Consider the following 12720-nt stretch of genomic DNA (forward strand, 5'->3'; position numbering starts at 1 on the left):
GTGCATCATGTAGTACTTGGTATAAGCTATGATTGTGATATCTTGTAGATTATGAAGTTAACTATTACTATGATAGTATTGATGCGATCTATTCCCCTTTCATAGTCTACCGGTGACGGTGTGCATGCTATGTTAGTACTTGGTATAATTGCGTTGGTCTGTCATGCACTCTAAGGTTATTTAAATATGAACATCGAATGTTGTGGAGCTTGTTAACTCTGGCATTGAGGTGCTCTTGTAGCCCTATACAATTAATGGTGTTTGTCATCCAACAAGAGAGTGTAGAGTAGTTTTATTATGTGATCAATGTTGAGAGTGTCCACTAGTGAAAGTAGGATCCCTAGGCCTTGTTTCCAAAAACAATCCCCTTAGTATGCAACTTGTTTACCATGTTCAAATTCTTGATAATAATCTTGCTCCAATTACTATTAATGAGAAGAACTCTTCTTATGCCAAAATTAATGATACTTTTATGCATATGAACCATGATAGGAATGTTTTAAGTGATGGGTATATTGTGGATTTCATCAATGATGCTACTGAAAGTTATTATGAGAGAGGGAAACATGGTTATATGCATCTTAATAATATTAAGTTTTCCCTCTTTATGTTGAGAATCTTGAAGTTACTCGTGTCTTATCTTCTTATGCTTGTCACTTTGTTCTTCATGAATTTATTTGTGTACAAGATTCCTTTTCATAGGAAGTGGGTTAGGCTTAAATTTGTTTCATACTTGCTTTTTGATGCTCTCTTTGCTTCAACTCTCATCCTTATGAGAGCATCATCATTAAAATTGCTGAGCCCATCTTAATGGCTATAAAGAAAGCGCTTATGGGAGACAACCCATCATTTTACTTCTGCACTTTTATTTTATATTTGAGTCTTGGAAGTTGTTACTACTGTAGCAACCACTCCTTATCTTTATTTTATTGCATTGTTGTGCCAAGTAAAGTCTTTGATAGTAGGGTTGATACTAGATTTGGATTACTGCGCAGAAACAGATTTCTTGCTGTCACGAATTTGAGTAGTATTCTCTGTAGGTAACTCAGAAAAATCTGCCAATTTACGTGAGTAATCCTCAGATATGTACGCAACTTTCATTCAATTTGAGCATTTTCATCTGAGCAAGTCTGGTGCCTCTAAAAAATTCATCTTTACGGACTGTTCTGTTTTGACAGATTCTGCCTTTTATTTCGCATTGCATGTTTTGCTATGTTTGATGGATTTATTTATTCCATTAACTTTCAGTAGCTTTGGGCAATGTCCAGAAGTGTTAAGAATGATTGTGTCACCTCTGAACATGTGAATTTTTGATTACGCACTAACCCTCTAATGAGTTTGTTTTGAGTTTGGTGTGGAGGAAGTTTTCAAGGGTCAAGAGAGGAGGATGATACAATATGATCAAGAAGAGTGAAAGGTCTAAGCTTGGGGATGCCCCCGTGGTTCATCCCTGCATATTTCAAGAAGACTCAAGCATCTAAGCTTGGGGATGCCCAAGGCATCCCCTTCTTCATCGACAACTTATCAGGTCACCTCTAGTGAAACCATATTTTTATTCCGTAACATCTTATGTACTTTACTTGGAGCGTCTCTGTGCTTTTATTTTTGTTTTTGTTATTTTCATTCTCTGAATAAATTCTTGTGTGGGAGAGATACACGCTCCGCTGGTTCATATGAACACATGTGTTCTTAGCTTTTAATGTTCATGGCGAAGGTTGAAACTGCTTCGTTAATTGTTATATGGTTGGAAACGGAAAATGCTACATGTGGTAAATGGTGTAATGTCTTGAATAATTTGATACTTGGCAATTGTTGTGCTCATGTTTAATCTCTTGCATCATATACTTTGCACCTATTAATGAAGAAATACATAGAGCTTGCTAAAATTTGGTTTGCATGATTGGTCTCTCTAGAGTCTAGATATTTTCTGGTGAGGTGTTTGAGCAACAAGGAAGACAATGTAGAGTCTTATAATGCTTGCGATATATTCTAATGTAAGTTTTGTTGTACCGGTTCATACTTGTGTTTGCTTCACACAACCTTGCTAGCCTAAGCCTTGTATCGAGAGGGAATACTTCTCGTGCATCCAAAATCCTTGAGCCAAAAACTATGCCATTTGTGTCCACCATACCTACCTACTACATGGTATTTCCCTGCCATTCCAAAGTAAATTGCTTGTGTGCTACCTTTAAAATTCCATTGTTTGTCTTTGCAATATATAGCTCATGGAAAAAATAGCTTAAAAACTATTTTGGTATTGAATACATACTTATGTATCTTAGTTCCTAATAAGTTGCTTGTTGAGCGGTAACCATGTTCCTGGGGACGCCATCAACTGCCCTTTGTTGAATATCATGTGAGTTGTTATGCATGTTCGTCTTGTCTGAAGTAAGGGAGATTTATCATGATCATATGGTTTGAGTATGCATATTGTTAGAGAAGAACATTGGGCCGCTAACTAAAGCCATGATCCATGGTGGAAGTTTCAGTTTGGACAACAATCCTCAGTCTCTTATGAGAATATTATTTGTTGTTGAATGCTTATGCATTAAAGAGGAGTCCATTATCTGTTGTCTATGTTGTCCCGGTATGGATGTCTAAGTTGAGAATAATCAAATGCGAGAAATCCAATGCGAGCTTTCTCCTTAGACCTTTGTACATGCGGCATAGAGGTACCCCTTTGTGACACTTGGTTAAAACATATGCTATGCAATGATAATCCATGTAAATCCAAGCTAATTAGGACAAGGTGCGGGCACTATTGGTAATCTATGCATGAGGCTTGCAACTTGTAGGATATATTATACATAACACATATGCTTTATTACTACCGTTGACAAAATTGTTTCTTGTTTTCAAAATAAAAGCTCTAGCACAAATATAGCAATCCATGCTTCCCTCTGCGAAGGGTCATTCTTCTACTTTATGTTGAGTCGGTTTACCTACTTCCTTCCGTCTTAGAAGCAAACACTTGTGTTAACTGTGCATTGATTCTTACATACTTGCATATTTGCATTCATCGTATTACTTTATGTTGACAACTATCCATGAGATATACATGTTACAAGTTGAAAGCAACCGCTGAAACTTAATCTTTCTTTGTGTTGCTCCAATGCCTTTACTTTGAACTAGCAGAGTGGCCCGCGCACATGCGCGGGCGACATCCTAAGAATTTCTTATATCATTATTGTCGGGGAAGAAATTCTAGAGAACCTAATAAAAAGTGAACATTGAACTAAATCCTAAGGTGGCATGTTGAAATTATTAATAGGGTTGTATTCACCTTTATTTTTAATATAATTTGCTATGAAGATAAGTACTAATGTTTTAATATTTTAAATGAGTTTTATTTCTTTGAACATCTTTATCACGATGTATATGCGTAAATTACTACTCGAATGAAAAAATTACTACTCAAATTATATTTCTTTTTTTAAAATTTGATATGTATATATGGTTTTATATTTCGTGGATAATTATATTTTTTAGATGTTTTAAATTAGTTAACTTGAATATGCCCTAAGAGTGTGCGTTTGTGGACCCATAAAGTTGATCAAAGAAATCTAAATCGGTGATGTCCATTCCCCTGAAGTAGGACGACGGCCAGCCGAGTGCACCAAGACGGCGGCATGTTGGCGGCCAATGGACGGTGACGGAAACACCCGTACCCATGCGTGGGTGTACAAACGTATTTTCGTTATTGCGCCTTGTCTTACTTTATTTATACTTATATAAGTGGTTTGTTAGAAAATAAACAGTACTCCGTACTGTAGTACATTTTTCTTCAATTCCCTTCCCCAACAACCATCAGCTTACGGACGACAGCACCACGAGCACAGTCGTCATGGCGAACGAGCTGAGGCACCCTTATTCTCCCCGGCGACACCTCCGCCACCACAGCGCCGCCGGACCGAAGACTACTCCTACTATCTACACACCGGAACCACAGAGCCGAGGTTCCCCCGCTCTCCCGCCGCCGAAGCGGCCGGCGGAGAGAGAGGGAACCGACGGTCTGGCCGGCGGCGGAAAGAGGAAAACTTGTCGCCTCGCTTTCGCCTATCTGATGTACTGTAGAAGAAGGGGAAAGTGGCGACTACTCTCCCGCTATTCTTTGAATCTGATTGTCTCCACTTCAGAAATCCAGATAATCTTGTATTGTCCGCTCCTCCGAGGAATCCACCGAAATTAGATCTCCAACGTTCTTCCTCGCTTAGAAATTTAGCCTTAAATGGAGCATGAGGTACTAATCTTGGAGGCAGGAACCATGGCGGTCGTCCGGGCTGAAGAGGGCTGGGCACCTTAGGTCCGACCTGAACCGTGAGTCTTGCGGCTGAGGTCGCCGGCCGTCTACTTAGACATTTTAGAGGTCTTGCTGCCTAATATTTATTTAAATCGGTGAGGATGCTGCCATGAATTGGTAGATGCTCCTTTTTTTTCTACTTCAGATTCTGCAATGGTGTTCCTAGTTGGTGGAGCTCATGTCCTGATCCAGCACACGGAAATATGGAGGAATCGCATCATAGTAGGTGCTAATTGCGCGCCGACTGGAGGAGACGGCCGAAGTTGGCAGAATTCCTACAAAGCTACAATGACAACTTCATTCAGTCCTCCGCTTGCACCAATGTTCGAGCATCCTCTACTTTGTGATTGAGGTAACGTAATCTCTCTCTTCCTAAAATTCCGATCGTTTCTTTCTTCGATGTGGAAAACGTGAAGTTTCAGAAAAGGCTTGTAAATTGATCGTATTACTATCTACCTCCACTGCGTACAACCTTGGATAGTTTCTTTGGTCATCGAGTGGTAGTTTTTCTCTGCCTTTGTAGGCAGTTTTTCCTGCTATATGGAAGTGCCGATTAGTTTAGCTTGTTCTATTTATGTTGTTGATTTCCCTCCAAGCTATTTTAGAAACTAAATGATATCTACAGTCATAACATTAGCAGGACTATTCATTTTGTTGCTCATATCATATACTCCGTATAAGATACCAAAATTGCTAATATTAGTCATTCTCTATCGTACGACTAGTGGTACTTTTACAATTTCAACAATCGTCCATTTCAATCAGTTTGCTATCTAACTTTCTTATGCAACATACTACTATTGTAATGTTGTTTTTTAGTCGCAGAACTCTTTTTAGTGCCCCCTCCACTCTGTTTCAGGCTTGGGATCGGCATCATCAGTGTTATGCATATCTAACAAAATGAAGGAGTGTCAAGTCTCTTTATTATTGGTTTCTGTTTCCCTACCATTTAGATGGTACATGAATATTTATGTATGTACCAGCAAAATCACATAAGTGCATCTATTTTATATATTTGTCCTTTCTTTCTTTGATGTCACCGATCTCTACAGCTATAATTTATGGGAAAGGCAGAGTAATTGAAAAAGGGAATATAAAAAATGTTTCACCCGACACTACTGCTAGTACTACCTTGCCTTTAGAACATAGTTTTGTTTTGATTGTCTTCCATAGGTACGTCTTACATGTTCCAACATATCCATCGACAAATACTTGTGTTCCCAAATCTTTTTCGATCGATTCCATTATTGAATCAAATGCATTCAATTGTTCAGAGTTTAGATTACCAAAGATCCTCAAGTGATCTTCTTTTTGCTTCTCTTTATTGTAGCTCATCTCTTGATTAAGCAGCTTGTTCCTCTATCTCTTTAGAACTAAGAAGTTCTATTCATGGGTGTTCATTAAGTGTCTTTCCAGCTTGTCTCATGAGCTTCTCTATTTCCACCAAGGCATGGCCTTCCTTCCGTGAAACTGTTAGGTAAAGCCTAGGACAGTTCAAGAGTTTTCTCTATCTCTACCCCATGTCTTCACTTAGAACTTACATGATTGCCAAATGATTTTCGACTTGTGACCTCACAGTGGCATAAGATAGCTGTGAAAAGTTGTCTTAGCTTATTTCCAGTTCCCCAATTTGACGCCTCATTGATAAATTCAAGCCACACTTTGTTCTCATCAAGAAATCCGAGTGCTCCACAAGCTTCTTTCTATGATATGTGGACAACTCCATCTACAGCTCTTATGTCTTTAGAAAGATGTGCATCCTTTGACAACGTTAAGTAGCATTCTCATGTAATATTTTTTGCTGCTTGCTGGATGGGCATAATATATCCTTCCAAGTGATCTTCTTTCTTCCTTTTGATTCACTTTGTTTGTTTCATAGTCCATACCATTTTGATGGGAATTCTGGATATGTTAGTTCTCTAGCTTATTCACACATCTTGTTTGTCTCTATACACCGCATAAATTTAGTTATTCAACTCTTTCTTTCCGTACGATCTTTGGTAAATATGTAGAATCTGAGAAAATGACTTGCATGTAGTAACATAGATTTACCCATGTGCACCACAGTGTATTGCTATGTACCTAGCAACTATGGCCTGTAGGTGTCGAGGAAAGACACGGGTTCCAGGAATGTATTACCAATCAAAGTTCAAATACGTGATGCCCTTTTCTATGACATTTTAGTGCACATGGCATGCACTCCCCCTGTAACATAGCACAATCATCTAGCCAAAAAAGGCATTGAGCATAACCCCAATAAACTCTGGGGGAGAACTTACGTCTTATTCAGACTTATATATCTTCTGGCATCCTTGCCACGGAATCCATCTACTTCGATGTTGTAGTTGGCCACGGACACTTCTCCGCTGTTGACAATTTGATACTCGTGTGATCCAAACTGAAGTGGGCTCGGTCATTACATTCAAAATTCAGTCGAACAATCAATAAGAAATTTAGACCTCTATATAGTGCGTAATATTGAAAGTCCAAACAACGGAAGATGGAAATTATTATTTTCTTAGTGCATATTCAACAAAATAATCATCGATCAGATCTGTAGAAAATAGTGTATTTTGGAACCATCTACGGATTGTTTAGACACAAATTTCCTGCAAAGCTTTTACAGTACAATAACTAAGGTAAAATTGCAGATCAAAATTAACACATAATCTACAAGGACTACCCCTCAATACGGATGTATTCAGAACAAAAATAGAGGTGAAGTAATAGATGGATACATAGACTACGGATCTTAGATTTTGGCATGCATGAATACATAAGCTAGACCAGTGACGGTGGTACCTTACCTTGCTCGATCTATGTGCAAATCATCAATTCTCACTTGCAATCATTATTCAGAAAAGAAATCCAAAGAGTCTAGTCCAGCCGAATCGCTCGGCCGGAGACACGAAGCGGATAGCCTCACGCCGGTGGAACCGGTGCAATGAAGCTTGCAGAGCGGCCAATCTGAGTTTCTATTTTTTCTCGAGAAAGACGGCGGCTTTCTTAGCTTCATGGGATTGGGATTGACGGAACGGGGAAATTAGGGTAGAGGAGAGCGCTCGTTTTCCTGCGAGCCACATACACGTTTTCACATTGGCATTGGTGGGTAATTTACTTGAAGTTAGATCTAACGGATGTACTATTTTAGGCCGCTAAAATTAAAGGCCAGATGTTTCTGATTATTGTGGGATTTTCTAGCTAATTTTCTAATTTCTGGTTAGCCCGTAATGTACTTTTAATATATAATAGATCTATTGCTTTATGAGTTAACTCCTATGCAAGACTTATTGATGCTTGTCTCGAAAGTACTATTCATGAAAAGTCTTTGCTATATGATTCAGTTGTTTAATCATTGTCTTTACCATTGCTTTGAATCACTTCAATTCATCTCATATGCTTTACAATAGTATGATCAAGATTATGTTGGTAGCATGTCACTTCAGAAATTATTCTTTTATCGTTTACCTACTCAAGGACGAGTAGGAACTAAGCTTGGGGATGCTGATACGTCTCCAACGTATCTATAATTTCTGATGTTCCATGCTTGTTTTATGACAATACCTACATGTTTTGTTCACACTTTATGATGATTTTATGTGTTTTCCGGAACTAACCTATTGACGAGATGCCGAAGTGCCAGTTGTTGTTTTCTGTTGTTTTTGGTTTCTGAAATCCTACAAAGGAAATATTCTCGGAATCGGACGAAATCAACGCCCAACATCTTATTTTCCCCGGAAGCTTCCAGAGAGTCAGAGAGGGACCAGAGGGGGGCCCTGGGGGCCCCACATGTGGCGGCGGCGCGGCCCAGGGGGGCGCGCCCCCCTGTTGTGTGGAGCCTCCAGACCCCCTCCGACTCCGCCTCTTCGCCTATTTAAGCCTCCCTGACCTAAAACATCGACACGGATTGACGAAACACCAGAAAACCTTCCAGAGCCGCCGCCATCGCGAAACTCCAATTCGGGGGACAGAAGTCTCTGTTTCGGCACGCCGCCGGGACGGGGAATTGCCCTCGGAAGGCATCTCCACCGCCATCTTCACCGCCATCGCTGTCTCCATGATGAGGAGGGAGTAGTTCTCCCCCGGGGCTGAGGGCTCTACCGTAGCTATGTGGTTCATCTCTCTCTTTGTGATCTAGTTGAATATCATCTATGTGCTACTCTAGTGATGTTATTAAAGTAGTCTATTCCTCCTCCATGATGTAATGTTGACAGTGTGTGCATCATGTAGTACTTGGTATAAGCTATGATTGTGATCTCTTGTAGATTATGAAGTTAACTATTACTATGATAGTATTGATGCGATCTATTCCCCCTTTTATAGTCTGTCGGTGACGGTGTGCATGCTATGTTAGTACTTGGTATAATTGCGTTGGTCTGTCATGCACTCTAAGGTTATTTAAATATGAACATCGAATGTTGTGGAGCTTGTTAACTCCGGCATTGAGGTGCTCTTGTAGCCCTACACAATTAATGGTGTTTGTCATCCAACAAGAGAGTGTAGAGTAGTTTTATTATGTGATCAATGTTGAGAGTGTCCACTAGTGAAAGTAGGATCCCTAGGCCTTGTTTCCAAACATCGAATCTCCGTTTATTTACTGTTCTGTTGCATGTCTACTCGCTGCCATATTTATTTCAGATTGTTATTACCACTCATATCCATCCATATTACTTGTATTTCACTATCTCTTCGCCGAACTAGTGCACCTATACATCTGACAAGTGTATTAGGTGTGTTGGGGACACAAGAGACTTCTTGTATCGTGATTGCAGGGTTGCTTGAGAGGGATATCTTTGACCTCTTCCTCCCTGAGTTCGATAAACCTTGGGTGATTCACTTAAGGGAAAACTTGCTGCTGTTCTACAAACCTCTGCTCTTGGAGACCCAACACTGTCTACAGGAATAGAAGCGTGCGTAGACATCAAGCTATTTTCTGGCGCCGTTGCCGGGGAGGTAAGGTAAAAGGTATTCACATCCTCCGACTACTAAGCTATTTCCTAGCACTGTTGCCGGTGTGTGAGTGCTCGAAGCTATTTCCTTTAGATCCTGCAATTGCATCTTTTTGTTTCATGTTTTATGCTAGTAAGGCATAATGGAAAACAACTGTGAGCTTTTTAATTTATTTCCTAAGTTAAGACATGAATTGTGTGATGCGAAAATTAAAAAACCTATGGAACCTTATTTGCATGCTATTATAAATGTTATTAGTATGAACGCAATCACTGCTAATGCTATGGAGAAGTCTAAGCTTGGGGAAGCTACTTTTTATGATCTTTTTAGCTTCCCATCTTTAGGGGAGAAAATTTGCTCTGATAATGCTTTATCTCCCATATGCGATAACTCTAATGATGCTTGTGATATTTTAAATCCACCTACTGAAAGTATTCCTTTCAAGATACCCATGAAAATTATTGAGCGTGTTATGGATAACCGTTATGAAGGGGATGGAACTGTCCATCCTGAAGATCATTTACTGTTTTTGCATGAATTATGCGGGTTATTCAAGTGTGCAGGTATCTCTATGGATGAAGTGAGGAAGAAACTATTCTCTATTTCGCTGTCTGGTAAAGCGGCGCATTGGTATAAATTGCTGAAGAATAGTCATTCTCTTGGTTGGGAGGAAATTGTATCTCTCTTTTATTCTAAATTTTATCCTCCTCATGAAGTGCATATTGATAGGAATTACATTTATAACTTTTATCCTCGTGATGGAGAGAGTATTTCCCAAGCATGGGGGAGATTGAAGTCACTAATGCTCAAATGTCCCATTCATGAGCTCCCCCGTAATGTTATTATTAATATTTTTTATGCAAGGCTTTCAGGACATCACAAGGACTATCTAGATGCCTGTTCGGAGGGATCTTTCACAAGCAAGAAGGCTGAAGCTAGGTGGGATCTTCTTGACCGGATTGAGGAGAACGCTGAAGATTGGGAGAACGACAAAGGTAAAGAGTCAGGTATAAATTATGATTATGAATGCATTGAAACTTTTATGGATACTGGTAAATTTTGAAATATGAGTGCTACTTATGATCTTGACTCTCAAGTTGCTGCAAATCTTTATAAAGCTTTTGCCTCTCATTTTGAATTGCCTAAGAATTTTTTTGATAAGTATCATGAACCTTTTAAAGATGCTTGCATGAAGGATGAAATTGTTGTTAATGATTACAATAAACATGTTCAAACTCCTAAGAATACTATTCCCTATAAGCATGTGAATTTTTGTGGAATCCATAGACCCTGTGGAATTAATCAAATCGAAGATGAATATTGTATCCATCATATTAATGAAAAAACTAGAAAGTGGTCTAGGGCTCTAGATGATCTTGGTAAAAAAGTTTGTGCCCTCTATCCTTTTATTTGTGAACTTTGCCATAGAGTGGGTCATTTTAATTTTCAATGCTCCTCCAATGATAATTTGAACCCCATGAGTGCTGCAAATTTGTATTGTGATGATGAAATTACTCCTAATCAGCATGATGAACTTACTTTATTTTTGTGGTGTGAAGAGTTATCAAGAAAAATCTCTTTGTTACATATGAGTGATCTTGATATTGATGATGTCATGCATGGGTGTTTTTCTTATTGCATTGATAATTGCCATACAAATACTTACATACAAAATATTTTAGAAGATGACACTTTGCCAAAATATGATAGGACCGCTGTGTGTTTTGAACTTATTAATGAAAAGGAGGAATCCTCCCAAGTTTCTTCTATTGTTTCTGGAAATAAATCAGGTTATGTGGAGAAGCCTCCTTTCAAGCCTCTTCCTCCTAAAGAAGGGAACGAGGAGAAGGAAGAGAAGAAGAAGAAGGGAACGAAGAAGAAGAAGAAGAAGAAGAAGAAGGGGAATAAAGAGAAAGAGATAACGATAGGTAACCGTAAGTATGTTGCTCCTAATGATTATTATGATAATGAATCTGAGTACAATGATCTTCCTATGCCCTTTACATACACTAGTGATCATGATTTGGAAGAGCACACTACTTTTGATATTGAAAATCTCTGGGAAACTAATTCTGAAAATGATGATGTTAATAATTGCCATAGTATCACTACTATCCATGCTTCCTCCCATAATGATATAGAAATCTCTAAGCTTGGGGATGAGGTGTTTGAAAATCCTTTTGCTACTGATCATTATATGTTTGATACATCTCCTTCTAGTAACAACGATGGTATGATCACAAATGAACATACTGTGAAAAATAACTATTCTATTTCTTATGATGACACTATGCCTCCAATCTTTGATGATTATTATAAAGAATGCTATGATATAGGTTATAACTATCCTTATGAAACTTGTCGTAGTTATGATTGAATTGCCAAAAACAATCCCCTTAGTATGCAACTTTTTTACCATGTACAAATTCTTGATAATAATCTTGCTCCAATTACTATTAATGAGAAGAACTTTTCTTATGCCAAAATTAATGATACTTTTATGCATATGAACCATGATAGGAATGTTTTAAGTGATGGGTATATTGTGGATTTCATCAATGATGCTACTGAAAGTTATTATGAGAGAGAGAAACATGGTTATATGCATCTTAATAATATTAAGTTTCCCCTCTTTATGTTGAGAATCTTGAAGTTACTCGTGTCTTATCTTCTTATGCTTGTCACTTTGTTCTTCATGAATTTATTTGTGTACAAGATTCCTTTTCATAGGAAGTGGGTTAGGCTTAAATTTGTTTCATACTTGCTTTTTGATGCTCTCTTTGCTTCAACTCTCATCCTTATGAGAGCATCATCATTAAAATTGCTGAGCCCATCTTAATGGCTATAAAGAAAGCGCTTATGGGAGACAACCCGTCATTTTACTTCTGCACTTTTATTTTATATTTGAGTCTTGGTAGTTGTTACTATTGTAGAAACCTCTCCTTATCTTTATTTTATTGCATTGTTGTGCCAAGTAAAGTCTTTGAAAGTAGGGTTGATACTAGATTTGGATTACTGCGCAGAAACAGATTTCTTGCTGTCACGAATTTGAGTAGTATTCTCTGCCGGTAACTCAGAAAAATCTGCCAATTTACGTGAGTAATCCTCAGATATGTACGCAACTTTCATTAAATTTGAGCATTTTCATCTGAGCAAGTCTGGTGCCTCTAAAAAATTCGTCTTTACGAACTGTTCTGTTTTGACAGATTCTGCCTTTTATTTCGCATTGCCTGTTTTGCTATGTTTGATGGATTTATTTATTCCATTAACTTTCAGTAGCTTTGGGCAATGTCCAGAAGTGTTAAGAATGATTGTGTCACCTCTGAACATGTGAATTTTTGATTACGCACTAACCCTCTAATGAGTTTGTTTTGAGTTTGGTGTGGAGGAAGTTTTCAAGGGTCAAGAGAGGAGGATGATACAATATGATCAAGAAGAGTGAAAGATCTAAGCTTGGGGATGCCCCTGTG

Source organism: Lolium perenne, chromosome 6 (genome assembly GCF_019359855.2).
Source record: "Lolium perenne isolate Kyuss_39 chromosome 6, Kyuss_2.0, whole genome shotgun sequence".
Taxonomy (NCBI): Eukaryota; Viridiplantae; Streptophyta; class Magnoliopsida; order Poales; family Poaceae; genus Lolium; species Lolium perenne.